General features: G+C 53.7%; 1 protein-coding gene across 3 annotated transcripts in view; it reads right to left on the reverse strand.

Annotated features, from left to right (window-relative positions):
• PKNOX2 (PBX/knotted 1 homeobox 2) overlaps nucleotides 1–18,897 on the reverse strand; it is a 257,918-nt gene extending 239,021 nt beyond the window's left edge. For all 3 annotated transcript variants that reach the window (XM_082475901.1, XM_082475905.1, XM_082475900.1), the window contains exon 1: nucleotides 18,815–18,897. The gene's annotated coding sequence lies outside the window, so the exon portion shown is untranslated. The remainder of the gene's footprint in view (nucleotides 1–18,814) is intronic.
• Nucleotides 18,898–20,222: the final 1,325 nt, after the last annotated feature.

Genomic DNA, 20,222 nt, shown 5'->3' on the forward strand with positions numbered 1-20,222 from the left:
ACTGAACAAACTCCAGGAGAGAAGGACCAGGGGTGTTGCTTGCTTTCTGCAGAGGTGCTGGAATCCAGTACCCACAGATGGAGTGAAACTTGACAAATGTTTGTTGAGCACCTTCATGTGCCAGGTGCTGCACACGCAGTGGTAAACGGTGAGTAACCTGCTTGGAGCCCTGGCCTGTGCTCACCCGCCAGGATGTCTTTCTTCATGGTTTGTTTCAGGTTTCAAATGAAAGGACCGTATGGATAGAAACGCATTATACGGGAGTGAGATGGTGTTGTTATCATCACCGTTATCACTAGGGATTTACTGGGTCTTCTTGGAGGATGCCAGCCTAGCCAGCCTCCGACTCAAGGCCAGGGAAAGCGATCGGGTGCTCCTGAGTGTGGGGAGGAGAGGTTCCAAGGAGAGAGCAGGGAACAGCGGTCAGCATGTGCAAAGTTCCGGAGGCTCAGGTCGCTACCCCACGAGGAGCCCAGACCACAGGCTCTACTCCCCTGGAGAAGGCTGGCTTTTCCCCCTCCAGGCTGGCTGGCTCAACGCCCTACCACACAGTAGGGTCTTTCTTCGCTCATTATATTCCTATACGCACGCCCTTGTTTATGGCTTCCCTTTCTCTGTCTATTCAATCCTCCCCAACCTTCAAGGCCTGGCTCATGGGAGACAGGATGGCTAATGGAAAAAGTTTACATGCAGATGGGCCTGGGTTCTGATCCAAACTTATCAACTGGGTGGCTTGGCCTTTGCCGTATGTAAAAATAGAGGCAGTCATACCCACATCCCAAGCGTGCTATAAGGTAGTTAAGTGTCAAGGGTTTGGTACTCCACCCACCTCTTCCATCAAGTCTCTCCCGACCCATCAGCCCTCTTATCTCTCCTTCCTCTGAGACACTCTTCCCTGTGTCTCTCATTCGGTAATGAATCCTCTCTGCCCTGGAACAGCTCTTGTGATGATCCACCCTCAAGAATTGCTATGTAACTCCTCCAAAACCATTTAACTTTCCATGTTCTCATGCTTCTCTCTCCACTCAAACTGTAATCTCCTGCACGTAGAGGCCAAATCTTATCTGCTTTGTTTCCCTCCCTGGTGGCTGGCACAAGGTGGGTGCTAAATAAATTGAAAATACATTTGAGGCAAATGGAGGGGCCACAGGCAACAGAGGAAAACCTCACAGGAAATAGAGCATGTTCGGCTCAGAGTAATAGCCCATTGGTGTTCTCTGCTCTGCGTGCAACCGTCCCCTGCCCATTCTGGCCCTTCAAGAACACTCCATTCCTCGAATGAGTGGAATCTGCTGACGCCCCGGGCTCATCAAGGTCAATGCTAGAGTGGAAATCCAGGCAAATGGTTGATCTGAAGAAAATCACCTCTTTTTGTGAATTTTACAATGTCTTGGAAATAGTGTTCATCTTCTTTGTTTCGTTTGACCATTAAAAAGAGTCAGTGTAAAAACATTCATTAAAAAAAAAAAGAGAGAGAGAGAGTCCATGTCCCATGAGCATGGCTCACCCTGCATTAGGGAGAGGTGGCCCAGGAGGAGGCTACAGTGGCCGGGGTCAGCTGGCCAGGAATTTCAGATGTGTCTCCGGTGATCCACAGAGCAGAGGACTCCCTGTCAGAAAACATACTTGTCACATGCTGCGGCCAGCATGTACCATGTCCCTTGGAACTTAAGGGACTCCCAGCCCATTGGGCCAGGAAGCCCTCTGTGCACGGAGCTGGGAGTGTCTACGCCAGCCTCTCTGAGAGAAAGGAAGTGGCTGCTTCTCCCCATCCCATAACCAACACTGGGAATAAAAGCAATGGCTCGGATGGCTTAGCCCATGATATGTAAACCTAGCATGTGCCAGGAGTTCTACACACAGTAGGCCATTGGAGTCCCAACACAACACCATCATGGAGTTATTATAGTCCCCATTTTTACAGAAGAGGACACTGAGACTCAGGTTAAGATGCTTGGCCAAAGTCAGGCTGACAGTACGCAGCAGATACGGGATTTGAACTCTGGTCTGTCTGAAGCCAAAGGCTTTTGTCTCTCAACTAGGCCTTCCAGTGACTTCTGCTATTGCTGGGAGATTCAGAAGCCAGATGGAGGGAGCAAGGGGACAGCCTTTAGTGGGTGCCTGAGGCCACGACATCCTCTCTGTCTGGACTGACTCTTCGGGTGACAAGCTGCCCCAGAGCCCGGGACCGAGGGGTCCCCCTGGAATTGGGACTTTCAGCACTAAAGCCTAAACGCGGTACAGTCCCCAGCAAACTGAGATGGTTGGACCCCTATGACTGAGGGTTTTCTGTGTTCTGTGGCTCCAAAAGAAAGCAAATGTCTTTTCAGAATGCAAACATAGCTGAAGGAAAATATTGATGGCTCCCACTCTGAGTAGGAGGATAGCTTTAGGCCCGCCCCCAAGCACAGCCCCAAAGGGCCAGGTCACCAGGGCAAAGAAACCTTCTGTCTGTGTCCCAGCTCCAGCCTAAGACCAAGAGTGGCCAGTCTGGGTGGAGCTTGGCCTTGAGGGGGTGGACAAAAGAGCAGAGGTGCTCAGTACCTGAAGCCCTCTGGACCAGATTCTTTGGACACATCTCCCCCATCAAATGCTCACTACAACCCCATAGTTGGGGGATTTCTAGCCCATTTTACAGACAGAACAGCCACAATCTTATAGACCATTTAGAGGATCTTCTCAGAAGTTCGCCCAACATTTAAGAATCCTGAATCCTGAGCATCTTGCCCTCGGATCTGCCTAGATCTAAGAATCTAGGCAGAATCCTCATGACACAAGCCCATGGGGAACTGTTTCTATGGGGAGGGAGGTCAGGTCACATCAGGCCCTCTTCCCAACCCTTGCTGGGCAGCTGGTAAAGGACCTCACTCGTGTCTGCCGTCCCCAAGTATATGCATCAAGGGAGGAGGAGACCCATCCCCACTGAAAGGCCCTCACCAGGCCCTCCGAACCACTGTTCTCGTCCATATGAGGACCGGAAACCAAGAGGGCAAAGCCTCTCTCTGACTATCCACACACTCCTCTTCTGATTCAGGCAGCACCTCCTCCAGGAAGGCGTCCCTGACTCCTGCAGCCATGGCGAGACCTCCTTCCTTGGCTTCATACAACCTCCTCGTGATGTGTCACACGTTCCTGTCTTGTACTATTATTTAACTTTATAAATAAAGAGGATGGACACTGGTAGGAGACTGCCTGGGTTCAAATCCTGGCTCCCCCACATACTAGCTGTGTGACTTTGAACAGGTGGCTTAACCTCTGTGTGCCTCAGGTCACCCAAAAGTGAAGGCGGCAGGGCATCCACCTCAAAGAGTGGTTATGAGAAGTCAATGAACTATAAGGTGTAAAGTGTTTAGAAGAGTGGTATGTAGCAAGCACTCAATGAATGTTTGCTATTATTATTATTCAAATATTAATACTGATGCTACTAAAGTATTGTCTCCCTAGCTAGTTAGTAGTCTAGTCTAGTTAGCTAGACTGGAAGTGTCTGGAGCGCAGGGCCAGAAACATGCTTCTTTGCATTATTCCCCATGTTAGGCAGACTTGCACCAAATAAGAGCTATACAACAATTTCCTGTGCACTGGCCTTTGCAGAAGACTGACAGCCCATTCATTTTACTTCCTAGTTCTGGGGAGAGAATTATGTCTGCCTGTCAGTGGCCAATGGCCACCTTTACCAACACCCCCCAAGAACGACCCCAAAATGTCTCACAGCGAGATAAGCAGAAGCAACAGAGATTTTGGAATGAACTTATGGCCCCTGAGGCCATGTGACCCCAGGAGCAGAATTCATGGAAGTCAAGGCCCTCTGGCCATCCCCCACCCACCCCCCAGAAGTGGAGGCCCACAGAGCAAACCTCTCATCCCCCAAGATCTGTGTCATAAACAGAAAAGCCAAAACTTTGTAGAAAGAGTCCTGGAGGGAATCCCAGAGGCCTCAGTTCTCATCCTGGCTCTGTTCTATGTGATCTTTCACAAGCCCCTTAACTTCTCTGGGCCTCTGTTTGCTCAGTTGTTAAATTAGAGAGTTGTTCAAAGACTTAGCTCCTCCCAATCCTGACATTTCAGAGAAAGGAAAAAGCATCTTTGAATGAACCTAGCAAATCATTTCTCATGCAATCAGTTCCCCTCACTCATTCATTCATTCATTCATTCATTCATTCCACAAACATTGACTGGGCTTTCACTATATGCAAAAGCACTATTCTGGATTACAGCAGTGAAAAAGAAGAGACAAAATCTGATAATTACAGGAGAAAAATAAAGGGGGTAGGGAGAGCCAGGGATGGGAGAAAAGGAACTTCATTTTAGATAGGACCTTCAGGGAAGGCCTCAGAGAGAGGATGACATCAGAGCAGGTACCTGGAAAAACCAAGGGAGTGAGTCAGGCAGATACCTGGGAAAGAGAGCTCCAGGCAGAGGGAACAGCCCGTGCAAAAGCCCTGAGGGAGGAGCATGCCTGACCCCTCCAGGTACCACAAGGTGGTCGGGGGGTGGGGTGGGGTCGGGGTAAGGGCGGCTGGAGCAGCGAGGGAGGAAGACAGTGAGAGGAGTTGGACTGGGGAGGTAGGAATTCAGCCACTGGACTCTGGCTTTTACTCAATGGTGCATCCATATCATTAAGGCTTCGACATAAATGAATTTGACACTGTTCAGTTATATGATGAATTTGTTCATTTTTCGCCTTTCCACCACAGACCTGCAATCTATTTATGATTTTATGATTTTTATTATTATTACTTTCGTTTCTGTTTCTCTTTCCAGGCCTATAGCCAAGCTTTAGCCAGAATCTCAGCCTGGGTCGTCCCGCCTCTCCTGAAGGTGCTGCCTGGTCCAGATCAGACTCCTGGGTTCTTTCCCAAGCTCTTCCAAGGTGTCCCTCCTGACCTGTCAGTCTGCCCCATCCCCCTTGCCATCCATCAACCCCCTCCTCTCTCCCCAGGGCCTTCACACCGACTGTCCCCCGCACACACACACACCCTGGAATACTCTTTGCTTCCTTCTTTATTCACTTATGTCCTCCTCTCCCTTCAGGTCTCAGCTCAAACTTCTCTTCCACAGAGACCCTTCCCTGCTCTCTCTAAATAAAATCTCCTATTTAAATGCTCTCATAGTTTCATGTTCTTCCCTTCAAAGCTCTTGTTACACATGGTTTCTCAAATTTATTTGTATGACTTTTTTTTTTTAACTAATGCCTCTCTTCTCCATCCCCCTGTAAACTCTATCAGGATAGAGGCTATGACTATTTTTGCTCCTTTCTAGGCCAGGCACCAAGACAACGCTTGGCACACACTCAAGGTACCCAATAAATACTGGAAGAATAACTGAATGAGAAAATGAATGAGTGCCCCAGGCCTCCAGGTTATTGGCACCCTGGAGGCACAAGGCCAGACCAGCTCAGGGCTCTTTGGAGGCCCTGTGGGCGTGGTCAGAGCCCTGAGCTAAGTGGGGAGGGGGTAGGCCGGGAGGGGAAAGGACCTGAGCCCACAGAGCCCCCATGCCACATTGGGCACTTATCTGGGTTATCTCATTTCATTGTCATGGCCGCCACTTGAGTTGAGAATTACTATCCCATCTTACAGCTGAGAGAACTAAGCTCAGGAAGTAAGTTTCTCAAGGTCATATTGTAAGCATGTCTATAGTCAGACCTAGTCTTTCTAATTCCAAAGTCTATGCTCTTTCTGCTCTGCCTCGACGGCACTGGCCTGGGCAGTTTCTAACCCAGCTTTGCCACTGATTTCCTGTGTGACCTTAGGCAAGTTACTGCCCTCTCTGAGCCTCAATTTCTCCATATATAAAATACAGACGTTGGAATAGATGTCTTATCTCCTTTCCAGTTCTGAGATTTCTGAGACTTAAAGATTCTATGCTTCTAAATTTATAAACTCACATAATGGGTGCTAAAGTACCTAGCTCAAGGTCAAGCACATGGCAGACACTTCATAAGTGTTCATTCCTCCCTCCCATCCTCCCAATTCCCTGTTTCAAAGAGTCCCTGCTTTGCAGCCCTCCCGAGGCCACCTATGCTGCCCTGGTTATCCCAGGAGCCCCAGAGCACTGCACCTCCCCCCCACTCTCCTCGCCCCACCTTCAGGAAAGTCTCGCCAGCTCTGCCATCCATGCCTCCAGCTGTGCTCCCCAGAGAGGCCCACGCCTCCCTGCACCCACTGCCTCCTGCCTCCTGAAGGGGAACTTTGGTCTGTGTCCAGCACTGTCGAGAGAAGGAAATGGTGGGAAAGGAACCCACACATCCTGAGCACCTAGTACCGGAGACTAGACCAGGCTCATTGAACCCCTGCAAAGAGCCTTTGTCCTCCCCATTTCACAAAAGGGAAGAAACTCAGGCTCAAAGAGGTTAGGAAATTGCCCAAGATCACACATCCAGCCTGTGGCAGAAGCCGGGCTTAACCCCTACCTGTCTAACCCCAAGGCAGATACACTTTGCCAGCCCAGGGGGATGCCAAAGCCTCGGGCAAAGGTCCATTCTGTACCACCAGCTATTCCCTCACAAGCACCTTTTTTTTTCACATCTGTGTAACTTTGAATTTACAGCCCTAGTGACTTAAGCCCATCAATCTCTCTCTGGCCACCCCTCCTGCCTCTCCTCATTGTCCCCTCCAAAGTACCAGACTACAAAATATTCATAAGTTGTTCCCAGTGTTTCCAAAAGGATGGCATGGCCTCAGCCACTGCATCAAGGAAATAAGTCAAGAGGTTTACTCCATCCCCTCCAAGGGAAGGGGCCAGATCTTCCAATAAATATAGTCCTCCCGACGGTACCAAGAAAGAAGGGTGAGCCTTCCTCCCCAGCTCACAGCTGCTGCCCATGAGGGCTTTCCAGAAATCAGACTCAGGTAAGACGTCTTGAACATCAACATCACCAGGCACCCCTGGATATGATCAGGGCCCTAACTTTGGAAGAGCAGGCAAGGGATGCTTGCATTTTCTAAAGGCTCCTCCTGAAAGCTTTGCCCTGGAGTAGTACGCGTTGGGAGGAAGGGGCTTTGTGGGAACAGCATCAGCTGTGCCCTTTGAAGCAGCCTGGACAGGAAACTCAGGTGAGAGCAAAATCCCTGGCTGGCTGTTTCTGGTGCCCACTGTCTTTCTCCTGCCTTGTTCTGCCCTCGCCTGGGATGGAAAAGGAGCCCCTAGGGATGGAGGGGTTGGCCAGCTCTCTCTCTGGGAAGGGTCTCCTCTGAGCATGAGGTCAGGTGAAGCCAGCCAATGGTGACTAGAATCCTCGCCAGCTCCCTGCAAACTTCAGCCCGAACCTCATGTCCCCAGGATGCCCTCCAGACCCCCAGAGGATGTACACCCCCTGGCTATACTCTCGTGGCTTCTTGGACTTCTCCTCTTATCATGGTTTCACTAATTACCCGCAGAACTTGAATGCCCATCTCCCCCCAGCAGACTGTGAACTCTACCAGCAGGGAGCCCGTCTGCCTAGTTCACGGCCGTATCCCCATCCCCAGCACCTCCGCCAGGTCTGACATGTACAAAGTGCTCAATGAAAATCTATAGAATGAATGTTACTACCCATGGGGAGGAACCCGTGGCCTGGTGCGGGCTGACGGGACCTGGCAGAGGCCAGCCCCCGACACCAGGCCCCAGATGGCCCCTGCACTGGACTAGATGGGACAGCCACTGGCACACAGTAGGCACACAGTTCAGGTCTGTCTCTATGCCAGAATCTGGAAAACCACCTGAGGGCGCCATTCACACCCCAGCCGTGGGGCAGGCGTGACGGGCCATCCTGCCAGCTTTCAATCGCTTAAACAAGGTTGTCATCACTCTGTGAGTGAGCACGAGAGGTGGTGTGTGTTTGTGTGTGCGCTCGACTCCAAACTAATAAGAAATAGAATCTGTGACAACCAATTTTCTCCCCAACACGTTACATGGGAGGCAGAGTGTAGGCGCTTTCACTTATGTTTATATACCGTGCGTAACACATCCTTGGCCACTAACTCGCTTGGCCCACAGCCCTGGCAGGAGGCACTGTCACCACCATTTACTGAGGAGGACAGTGGGGCCAGCTTTTAAGGTCCCGCGGTGAGCATACGGCTGAGTCACGGCTCAAACCCAAGGCTCTGGCTTGTTTGGCACCGGCCTGCCTCAGTCGTGCTCCTTGTCACACTGCAATCTCATCACCCATGACCTGCCCAGGCCACAGCCCTGTATCTTACACTGAGCTTGCTATGAGCTGGAGCACGGGGTCTGGGGTGGGAGGGAGATGGAGCAAGAAGGCAGCAAGCAATCCTGCAACTTTCCCCCAAACACGCATCTCCCTAGAGCAGGCGGCGAACTGGGCTAGAAAGACCACGGATCCAGGTGGACACCGAACCAGCTGCGTGACCTTGGGTAAATTCTCTCACCCCCTCTGAACCTCGCTTGCTTTCTCGGGTCCGTGGTGATGACCGGATAAAATAAAGAGTGAGAGCTGCCGGCACCCGGTGAAGGAGTGTCCATTCCTCTGTGGCCTTGTGCAGCTCCTCAGAAATCACAGGGCTCAAGAACAATCCTTTTCCTCCCTTGATCTACGTGCTAGCTGTGGCAGCCCATCTCCTCCCACCCTGGAAGGGTCCAGTCCCACTGTGGTCAGGCAGCACCGCCAGCACCACGACTCTGTGCAGAAAGAAAGCCCTGCCAGCAGCTAATGACACTGCCCAGAGTACAGCCCGCGAATGCAGTTCTCTCTCCATCTCTCCCTTCCAAAGCCAATGGAAATGACTTTGAAAAGTATTCCAGGAGGCCAGATGTCCAGCTTGGAAAGGGGTTCTCCCAGCAAACTGGGAGTCAGCAGGAGGTAGCACCCCGCCCCCATCTTGTTGCCACTAAGAGGCTCTCATGAACGGGGTGCCTTCCCAAGGAGAGCTGTGCCAGTGCAAGGAACAGTCACTTTCCCCGGGAATGGCCTCCAGAGAAGGCTGGGGAATCCTGTCGAGTTCTTTGGCTTTCCTCCAGATCATACTCACACGTGAGGGTCCCCAGGGGTCTGCCGCCCCACTGTGTGTCTAGCTCTCTCCTCCCAGAGCTGGGAGAGGCCTAGCAGGAGAGGGGCCGCGAGACGGGCTCCCATCATGGCAGCAGAACAAGACCACCACTTCTACCCAGGCCACGGGAGAGCAGCAGACTTGAGCTCCCAAACCACTGGGCTATCCTGCCTGATTTCTGTCCCCCTGGTCCTCCTGGAGACTGCAGGACTCAGAAAGGGCCCCCCTCAGCAGGAGCTCCCCCAGCCCCTGCACCCAAACAAGGGAGGCCCAGCTGCCATTACATCTACGCTCCCCACCCCCTCGCTCACTCAGAGTTAGGCAAGTCCTACCACTATGGGCCAAATGTCCCCTGGTGCCTCACCACCTTTTCCTGACCCAGGTGCCTGGTGGTCTGGAGCACACACTTCAGCACGTATAGCCCACAGAGTCACAGAATAGTAGATCCCGAAGGGGCCTTGCAGATAATCTCATCTAACCTCTTCCTTGTACAAAATGAGGGTGCTAAGATCAAGAGAAGTTAAGAGATGTGTCAGAGGTCACACGGGAGAGGCCCCGAGTCCCATACGGCACACAGCTGGGCATTCATTGAATAGTGGGCTCAGGCCCCGCTCGTTGACGGATGGAAGGACCACCAGGGAGGGCTCGGGAGTGAGAACAAGCACCTGTCACCACGAGGCCCTGGGAGCACAGCCGGAGTCTCTCTGGGCTGCTTCTCTCTGCCTCTGATCTGGAATTGAACTCACAATCCACACAGAGCAGGGCCTCACCTGAGAAAGGGCGGGGACAGCTCTGGACTCCCGGCTTAGCACAGGCCTGGGAATAGAGCAGTACTCAGTGACAAGGGACCACGGAGTGAGGACTGTGAGAGGGACCTCTGGGGGGGGGGGGCTCACTCCCCCTGCTCCATCACGGACCCCCTGCGCCACCCTGGACTCAGCCTACTCGGAGTCAGCAGGCCCTGCCAAAAATGGGCTCAGTGTTCCCTGGTGTCTGTCAGGATGGAGAGCCAGAGGACCACGGGTATAGCCCCAGGACACTCTCTTCGCCCCGGCTGTGGGCCGGCTTGCAGCCTGGGTAGCAGATGGAGGCAGGGAGATGGCCCTGCAGCTCTGCCACCATGCCCCACTGCCACTACCCCACCTCCCTGCCCGAAACCCACCTCCTCCTCTCTGTGCTGACCAGCCCAGCCCTCCCGTAACCAAAAGCTTTGTGGAAGTGAAAAAAATAGATCTTCTAGGTTTGGGTTTCCGTAACAGCCCGTAGGTCTCTGCAGAGTTTGCCAACCTGGACCTGCCGCTTCAGCCATTCTCTGAGCCCAGGTTCCTTCCACTCGTAAAGTGATACAACAACTGCTTCACACTTCACCTACTTCACAATGTTGAGAGGCTCAAAAGAGAGAGCGCACGAGAATGTTCTTTATTAGGAAAGAAAACCAATATTCACCATGAGCACTTACAGATACTTTCTTCTAGAGTGTTCACAACGGTCCTGTGTGCTCCATAATATTACTATCCTAAGTAGGTAAGAAAACTGAGGCTCAGAGAGGTTCAGCAATGTGCCCAAGGACACACAGCTTAGTCGTAGTAGAACGAGGGTCAGAACCAAGAATGTGACTCCAAAGCCAGTGTTCCTTCTCCCAACACCACACCGTCTCAACAAAAGAAGCAAACGATGCTTTTTATGAAAAAGCCAGTGAGTCTTCAGACAAAATGCTGCCCTTGTGGAGCCGCCCCTACTGCTAGACTTGCCCATTTGCCCTGGGAAGGCCATCGGTCAAGTCAAGGCCAACTCCCCACTGTCTTGAGAGACCCTACAACACAAGGGCACCCGAGGGCCAAGCCCTCACAATCCGTGCCTTGGCGGCTGTATGCCGTCATGATACTTGTTGGTTTTGTGGTTGGATGGGGGTTCCAACGACTGTCTGTTCGTGAACCAATCCAATTTGAGGAAACACAAAATCACGGAACTCTGGGCTGAAGGGGGCCTCTGAGAGCAAGTTCCAGCTCCTCGGACGGCTGAAGAAACTGACATCCAGAGGTCAGTCACGTGTTGTAGGTCACACAGCAAGTCAGTGGCCAAGTCTGGAGCAGAATCCACTGTCCTTGATCCCCAGTCCGAATCCCTGTTCTCCACATCCCAACCGCTCCGACATCGGTCAGCTTCGCAGCCCCCGAGAGGGCCGGGTGTGGGCCTACAGTCTCTGCTCTCTCGGCTTAGGAAGAGCAGGGATAGTAGGTGAGAGAGGGGTATCACAGTCAGGAATTAAATGAGTTGGTCGGCCTCCTGCACTAAATCATAAGCCTAAGTTCTACGCATTGAAAGGTCACTGTGTGAAAGCAGCCCACCTCCAACAGGGAGGTCTGGGAGGCTCTCCTGAGGCAGTGGTGACCCTTCTGTCCCCGTGGCTGTGGTCAGAGGAGGCTGAACTCTTCACGCTGCCCCCCAGCCATCGCCATGACAGCACCAGAGCACCTTGACCTGGACAGTCTCATGTTCGCCCCTCCCCCTCCAGCCCCGTTGAGAGCTCACCTCCACTCTGTCCCCATCACTCGGCAGCCTCCCATCCCACTTCTGCCTCCTTTGGTTAACGATTGATTTCTGCCTTCTTTTCTTTCCGCCTCAGTGCGTGTGCACAGCATCTCTCATGCGTTTGTGTGTAAGTTTGTCCTCGCCCAAATTGCACAGTCCCTGAGGACCGGGTCTGTGTCCCTGTCCGAAGTCTGTGTGCAGTGCGCAGCACACGGCTGTTTGTTCAACACTTGCTGATGTGCCAGTAACCTGTGGAAGGCCTAGGCCATGTCCTGGGGGAGGAGAAAGCCAGGGGGAAGGGGAGGCTGGATAATGCACCAACTGGAGAGGAAACCCACTGAGCCTGCCCTGGGTGCCAGACACTGCGCTCGCACTTTCCAGACACTCTCTCCACAATCCTATGAGCTACGTGCTTTTATTTCCCACTTTACAGATGAGGGAACTGGATCAAAGATGTTAAGCAACTTGTCTAAATCCACACGATCAGTAACTAGTAGAAGAAGACTTTCAGTGCGGGTTTTATCTGATGCTAAGCCCACACTCTGTACTTGTCGCAGCGCGCGGGCTCCGTGAGGACAGGGACTTGGTGGTTACATGTGTTTGTTCCGTTTGCTTTTGCTGCTGTATCCTCAACACCTAGGACTGTGCCAGGCACAGAGGAGACACTCTCTACATATTTGCTGAACGAAGGAACAAAGGAATGAATGGATACCACGCTGCATCTCCCTAGCAGGACAGAGCAAGGGATCCTGATGCCAGGTTACTGGTTACTCTATTTCCAGGAATCTTGGACAACTGTTAGTTCCTCTCTCCACCCAGAAAAATAATCCAATAAACTAAGGATCCTCCAAAGGCCACGTGGTGGATGGCTGGGTTAACTAGGCATGGGATGGGGCTGGCGGGGGATTGTGGGGGGGGGGAGGTAGAAGCATAAGCTGAACACAAAAGGCTGGACGATGTGAGGGATTTAAAAGGTTCTCAGTGCCCTGTGACCTGCTGATTCGGGGCCACTCTCTGGCCCCTTTGGGTCTGACCCTCCTCCCCCACCAGGCACCCCACTGCCTTGACTGAGCTGTACTGAAATTGGCCACATTCCTATTGAGCAGAGAAACTAACAGTTACACCACCGACTCCGGCCCCATCTGAACCCTCCAGAGTCTGCTCTGGGCCCTAGGGCTAGCCGCTTTTCTCCACATTCCAGCCAAAAATAATTTAAGAACGAAGCTGTTTGGCGGAGACTTAATCTAATCTTCATTGCTTCAGTTTTAAAATATCCTGCCTGGTTTAGGGTTTCTTATTACACACAGGGATGTGTTTTTACTGAGATAGGTCTTAGCAGAACCGTCCTTCTTGTAATTAGAAACCCAGGCAGGCAGGGCCTGCAGTGAGCCATCCAAGCCAAACAGCAGATCCCCCTCAAGACAACACGTTGGCAGCAAGCTCTTCCCGAGCTGCCCGAGGGCTTGGTTCTTCCTCACTCCTGGGGGATCAGGACCGAGGAAAAGCCGAGCTCTAGTAGAAGGACTGTGCCTTCCAACTCCCTCCACCCTCATCCTGTGTGTCCCAGCTCTCACCCCCGATCAGACTGGAAATTAAGATGCTGCCCAAGACTGCTGGAGAAGGATATGCGGAGGAAAAAATTACCCCAAGAAGTCCCCCCCAACGATGAGGGAGAATTAAAGGCAAGCATTCCACTGGAGCCTGTCTCCAGTATCAGGGATAACTTTAAAAACTCAGGCACCGGAACGGAAGGAGGTTCCAAGTGCGTATACACTTTTGTATAACTGCTCCAAGTGCATATACACTTTTGTATAACTGCCGGGTGTAACTTCTCGGGCTTTCTGGCCCAGAATCTGCTTTGATCTGCCAGCAATGGAGACTGCTAAGTGAGGTTCAAGCTGCGGCTAGCTCCAGACCAACGCCCATCCCCCCCGGCCCTAGCCCTACCAGATGTCACACACCAGTCCAGGCTGTGGCCTCCTCTTCCCAGTGACATAAAGAGAAGAGGCCGCATTTCTGACCAGTCAGATTCTGTGTTCATCTGATGCATGAAAGGTAGTCCAGGTAGCACCGCTGGGAATAAACATGCTGGTTCCCCCAGCTCCAGCTTAATTGCCTCTCCTGGAAAAGTGCAGGTGCATTTTGGAATCACAGCAGGGACTTCAAATGCCAGGATATAAGAAAGGCAGGAGTTTAGCCCCTTCACCCAAGCCTAAGAACTCCTGAGAGTTGTGGGGAAAGGCTCTGGGGCCAGGCAGGGCAAGAAAACACAATGAAGAAAATGACTTTGCCGCTCAGAAGCCTCCTCTCTCCCATTTCCTTTATTCTTTAGAGTGCAGGATTCAGGCAGCAGTCACTCCTCAGAGCCTAATGAGGAATTCATGTGATACATTCCACTTTACAGATGAAGAAACCGAGATCAGGAAGCTAACTGACCCACTGTAGCCATGAAGCCAGAGAGTAACAGGGTATAAAACTGCCAGGTCCCCAAACTCCAGCCTAAACACTACCCAGCATGCTGACCTGCCCTCCTTGATTATCTCCTTCCTCCCTTTCCCACCAGGTATTAGATTTAATTAAATTAGCAGATCCCCATCACAACAAGCCTGGCCATGCAGCCTGGACGGAACCCAGCCAGTGCAACTCTTCCTTCTAAATTCTGCTTCTCAACATAATTCAATCTTCAATAAGTCACGGATCTCATGTGAAGTGTTTTATACAAAGCCTGTTGTGTTGGCTAGAATCAAGGCTAATGGTGGCTCATGATGATTTCACTTCCCATGTAACTTCCTCTGTGGCATCATTTTCACCCTCTCCATACTCTGATCTGCATTTTGTTTGATCCAGACACTTTGCTTCACATGCCAGCACCTCAGGCAATTGCATCACACATTTATATATATCTTACAGCATCGCTGTCCTGGTGCCACAGGAAAAAGGAAAACTTATAACAGCATTTCTCACCTTCCGCGAGCTAATTTAGAAAATGTGCTCCAAATTAAATAAATGGGGAACAAAAGTTTGAAATTGGAGATAGAATTTCGGGGCGGGGGCGCTAAATAAATAGCAAGGAAATCTTGCAACATGTTGGAGGCCTATAAATTTTATAGGTTGTTTCTTTAATAAAAACAAATTCAGTTGCTAACAACACAGTATTATTAAGCTGCTAACCTTTAAAAATCTAATTTGGCCTTCTCTGCTGCTGTTTCTGTTGCACACTGTATTCACCCAGGGTAAGGAAGTCAGGTTGAGGGGTTTGGTTTGGTTTCTAAACCAGGCTAATAGAGAGCCCTTTAAAACCCAGCCTTTTTTGCTTTCTAGGCAAGCCTTGGTCCCTAATGAGTTACAGCCCCAGGTTGGAGATGGACATAGCAGAAAGAAATTTAACACACACTCTGGTGCACCCATAAACCTCAAGGCCAAGGGAGAGGAGGTATGTTTCCAGTTAGGCTAGAACTCCGTGAATTCAGGATTCTCCACTCACAAGACAGTAATTCTCCTTATTTCATCACTAACTTACTTCAAATGTGTTTATACAATTTATTGCTACTGAACTTCCAGGCAACTGGTGTAGAGTTAATGAAACCCAGCTTGGAGAAGCTTTGAGCTTTGAACAACTAACCACAGTTTAAATGGTTATGACATGCGGTCAAAGCCACAGCCCAGCCCCACTGCAGTTTCTGTGTTAGGACCTAGTTAAAAACCTTGTCATCTCACCTTTTGCGCCAAATCAATTGAAAAAGGAAAAAGCCTTCCATGTTTCTTCTCAAGGTTCCCAGCCTTTCTCCCTGACATTTTTAACACATCTATCTCACTGAATGCAAGGCAAAGCCCCTCCCCCAGTCCTGAGTAAATATTTTAGTTGCAGTTTGAATGGGCAGCCAGTTGAAAGCCTAAAATCCAGTTTGAGTTTAATTGAACAGGGTCAGACCTACATAAAGCAATGTAGAGAGGGGGTGTCAGGGGGAGGCACCAAGCAACATTTAAAATCAGACTCAGTGAAAAGTCCAAAAGGCAATACAGGAATGTACAGATGGCACTGGACTGGAAAAGAAGTGAACTCGTCTTTCCGAATGACTTGGACATTGATTTTTATTAATCCTCGTTGTCATACAGCCTCCTCCCCCAAGCTCTGTCCATGTGGGAACTCCAGGACGCTCCCTCTTTTTAAACAGGCCCATTTTGGAAGAGTAAAGGGGAGGTACTGGATTGCCAGCGCTGCACAATAAAAGCCCTTTTTGAAAGCAGCACTTTCATTAACTTAAAACAATCTACAGACTTAAAAGCAGAGAGCAGTAAACTCCCAGAAAGGATCATAAAACAGCCAGTCTCAAGTTGGGTACACTTCAGTGCAATTTGCACAAGGCATTTTACTGTGAGCGGTGGCCGGGCCCATCTCCCTCCGGTAACCCCCTGCCCCTTATTCTGAGCAGCTTCTCTTTCTCTGGGCTTGCATGCCTTTAGCGCTCACAAAGGGGAGGCGGTGACCGGGGAGTCTCCGTGGGGTCACGGCTCCCTCCCGCCCTCAGGCTCTCGGCGGGAGAGAGTGCGCACGAATTCCAAGCCTGCAAAACAACAGCCTCGGAGCTCCGCCGCTGGGCGGTCGCCGCGCCCCGGGCCGCCGCGGCCACTCGTGGGTCGCGAGCCTTCGGCGTCCCGGAAGCGCCGTCTGGCTGCCCCAGAGAGGGGTGCGAGGGCTGCGGAGGGCTGGGAGGGCGGGTTCGCGACTGCAAAGGAGAAATTGCAAATCTTCCTCCCGTTCACCCCCCCCTCCCCCGCCAACACACTCTGCTTCCCTAGCGGCCCGAGGGATAACCTCCCTCCCGAGTCGGGACTTCTCTCCCACCGCCGAGCTAGGCCGGAGCCAAGCGGGGTGCAGCTCAAATGGAAGATCACGAGCCCAAAGACTGGAGACCCTCCCTACCTTCCCCCCGAGTTCCTGAAGCCTCGAGAAGGCCAGAATGGCAGGGCAGGCAGGAGGGCTAGGGACTAAGGCTTTGCGCAATATAGCTCGTGTTTGGACACCATCATTTTCTCAGATTTGGGGAGGAGGAAATAGTCTAAATTTGCCTAAAATGCTAAGCTTTCGGTTTCCACTAGTTGGAAAATATTTCAACACGCTGGAGGAGTCCCGGGACAAGTGGGGTAAAGACAAGGGACTCCGAGTTCGCCCCTTTCCCAGGCGGAACGTCGCACCGGCGGCCCGGCTTGTGGGCTTCCGGGCCGGGCCTGGGAGAAGTGCAGACAGCGCCTGCGGGTCAACAGCTGGCGGCTCCGGTCAGGGCTCCAGAGCCCGCCCTGCCCTCGGCCGCAGCCCGGACTCCCAGGGCCCGGCCTGACGCCTCGCTGCTAGCGCCCCCCGCGCAGGCCGCGGCCCCTGCGGGCCACCGCATCCGCCCGGCCGCGCTGCGCCCGCACACCCGAAGTGGCTTCCGGAGCCCGCCGAGCCGCCAGGGTCGGGTCCTCGGATCCACCCCGAGCCCTGCGAGGCTACCCCGTCGCTTCGTCCAGAACATCCCTTCGATTTGTCCGCTTCCCGGAATCCTTCTCCTAGGGCCGGGTCCTGCGCGCCTTAAGTCCTTTCCTCCAGATCCGCTTTTGGGGAGAAGCAGCAGGAATTCGGGACTCGCCTGCCATGGCTCCTATCAACTACTTTCATCGCCTACCTAAACGCTTTTCAACCCACTTAGCGTGGGGAGTCGCGCGCGCGACCCTCCCCAAATTCCAACAGCTTCAACCCACCCACCCCACCACCAAAGCCGTGAACCCCTGGCTAAATCCTAAAAACGCCACCAGTTCCTCCGATTCCAGCCTCAGATGTAACCCCGTGCCCCTAACTCCAGAACCACCCCCACCCCCCACCCCCGCTGCTCTGGCCGGGGTATAGATTCGATCCCTAAGCTACTGAGCGGCCCTTCGATCCCGCTTCTGAAAACAGCTCGGTTCTTAAAATCCCAAACTCTAGCCTGGCCCTGAAGCCCAGCCCTAATGCACAACCACCACCCACCCCCCGTCCCACTCCCAGTCCTAGCCGGGCTCTCCCCACCGCGCCGGAACCTCGGGCTCTCCCGCTGAGAGCCCCCGGAAAAGGCTGCACGCTTTGCTCGTTCCTTCCTCAGGATCTAGAGTCGGGAGAGCCCCGCACGCCTAACCCGAAAGAAACGCAAACTTTGCGCGGCAGACTCGGGACCCTGCCCCATCCCCCTCGGCTCTCTGCTTTGGGGCGCTTTCCTTCCGCCCCCCCTCTTACGAACTCATGCTCCCGTTCTAGAGCCAGGAGGGCTCCCTATTCCCGAATCTCGCCGAGGGCCCCTGCGCCTCCCCACACCTCGCCAAAGACACCCAACAATCCGCGGAAAGCCAGTAACCCTACAAATTATTGCTCCTCCCGCGGGTAGGGTCCCTGAGCCCGGCCCCTGCGATCCCAGCTTGCCTGGCCCACAGCTTGTGCTCCGCTCTCCCCACGGATCCGCCTGCAAACCCCCACCCACCCTGGCTCCCCAGGCCTGGCGGGACGCGGCCGCGGCTCCCGGACTCCAGGCACCCGGCCCGAGTCTGGGGCTGCTCCCGCTTCCAGCCGCTCGAAGGCAGCTCCAAGCTGCTGGCGCAGAGCAGCTCCGGCCCAAAGGGCGCCCGAAGCCGGGAGAAAGAAAGCGAACCTGGAGCCGGCCCGCCGCTCCCAGCCTCGCCCGCGGAGCGCCCAGCCCCGAGCTGCCCGCACCGGGGCTCCGGCCCGCGCGCACGTCCCTACTCGGGTCCCCGGCGCTCCCAGCTCGCAGCTCCCCGCCCGCCCGCTACGGTGTCTTGGGCCCGCGGCGGTCCGAGTCGGCAGCCCAGCTCCTGGCACCCGTGGACAATGCGCGCCCGGCCACCGGCCCGAGCGGGGCGAGGCGGCGGCGGCGGCGGCGGCGGGGCTGCGCGCTGGCCGGGCCCGGGCGCGGGCGGGCCGCGCGGCTCCGGCCGCCTCCTTCCCCGGCCTCGCCGCCACTCGCGCTGCTTCGCTCCGCGCTCTCCCGGCGCTTCCCCAGCTTCTCTGCACGCTCCCGCCGTCCCTCGCTGCTCTCTGCCTCCCTCCTCCCTGCTGCCTCCCTCTCTCTCCTCCCTGCTGCCTCCCTCTCTCCCTCTCTCCTCCTTGCCCTGTCGCAATGAATAATACTCTGGCTTGGGGACTGGAATAAAACACACGCGCTCTGAGGCAGCCGCCCGCAGCAGCAGCAGCAGCAGCCGCCGCCGCCGCCGCCGCGCCGCCACCGCCTGCAAAAGCGTCTCTGACATGGAAATGAATGACAGCTTACCTGATGCCAATCTTCATCAGACTGACACCGGCGTGACAACACAGCCTATACTTCCCAGCACTGCTCGGGACGTCAGCGGCACAGGGACCCGCCCCCCGGAGCCCCCCCCCCCCTTCACACACCTCCCCTCTCCTCACTCCCCCTTTCTCCCCACCCCCTCACCGCCCCCCTCCCGGCCCCGGCCGCTTCCAAGTCGGAGCAGCCGCTGGAGTGTCTCCCTCTGCTGGAGGCTTTTCTCAGACGCCGGGCGCGGGCCTGCTCCAGCGGCCGGGGAGGCAGCAGAGCGCTGGAGAGACAGCGTCAGACTGCGAGGTTGCCTCGGACACAGGAACGCGGCGGACCCCCAAGGAGCTCGGGAACCCTGCCCCCGCCCCCCAGGCCAAGTCCTCCTCGGCAAACACCCGAGGCCGAGTTTCAAGACATTCTGGGCTCAGGGGCTGGAGATGAGGTGAAATTTTCTGTGGACCCCAAGAGAACTCCCCAGAAATTATGAAACTTAAAACTGGCAAGAAATCCTTCTCTCCACCACCACTCCTCCCCCACTCCCACCCCATTCCTGCCTGGCTGGCCTCATTTTTATGATTGCATTTGAATAATTCTCATTACCCTGGCCCCAGAAAAGTTGCTCAGGTGACACTCTGGTTAGTTATTCCTAATCTCAAGAGCTTTCTGCTCTGGGCTTCCTGGGGCGTTTGGTTCACCGAGGGGTGACTGCAACAGTGGGGCAGAGGGACAGATAAAAAGGTGCGGAGGCTTTGTCAGTAAATCACCTCTTTGCAAATGCTGGGCAGGCCTGTTTTAAGCCACTGCTATTTTTATTCTAAAAAGTCGCAAAGGTCTAGGGGTCGGAAGGTGTAATATAAAGAGGGAGGCCGGCTGGGTGGTTTCAGCCTGGCCCTGCTGGGGTGATTTCCTGGGTGGGGGGAGGGAAATTCACCTAAGTGCCTTCTAGGAGGAAGACCAACGCAAGCATCTGTGGTCAGACATGTGCCTTCTTTCATTCCACAAAGATTACGGTCCTACTAAATGAGTGCCAGGTGGGGACACCCAGCCACCTACAGATGCAGGCTTGCTTGCTTCCACAACTTAGCACATGGCTCTCTGCATAAATGGACAAGAGAACCCCTTCTTCCCCCATGAAATTTGCTTCTTGCTCCCTGTAGGGGAGCCATTTCAGCCACAGTCAGGCAGCGATTGATCCGCTGACCCCAGACCAGGCAGGGGGCCTAGACAAAGACACTGAAGTAAGCAAGGAAAGCAGAAAGTGAAATCCAAGCAGGCCAGGTTTTGGGTAAAGAATCTGACCCAAGAAGTTGAAGGCTGCCCCTTTGCTCTTTCCAGGCCTCTGGGTCATTGCTTGTCTGCCTTCTCACGGGCAAGGATGAGAGCCATTAGCTGTGGCTCAGAG

This window comes from Balaenoptera physalus, assembly GCF_965194825.1.
Source record: "Balaenoptera physalus genome assembly, chromosome: 10".
Taxonomy (NCBI): domain Eukaryota; kingdom Metazoa; phylum Chordata; class Mammalia; order Artiodactyla; family Balaenopteridae; genus Balaenoptera; species Balaenoptera physalus.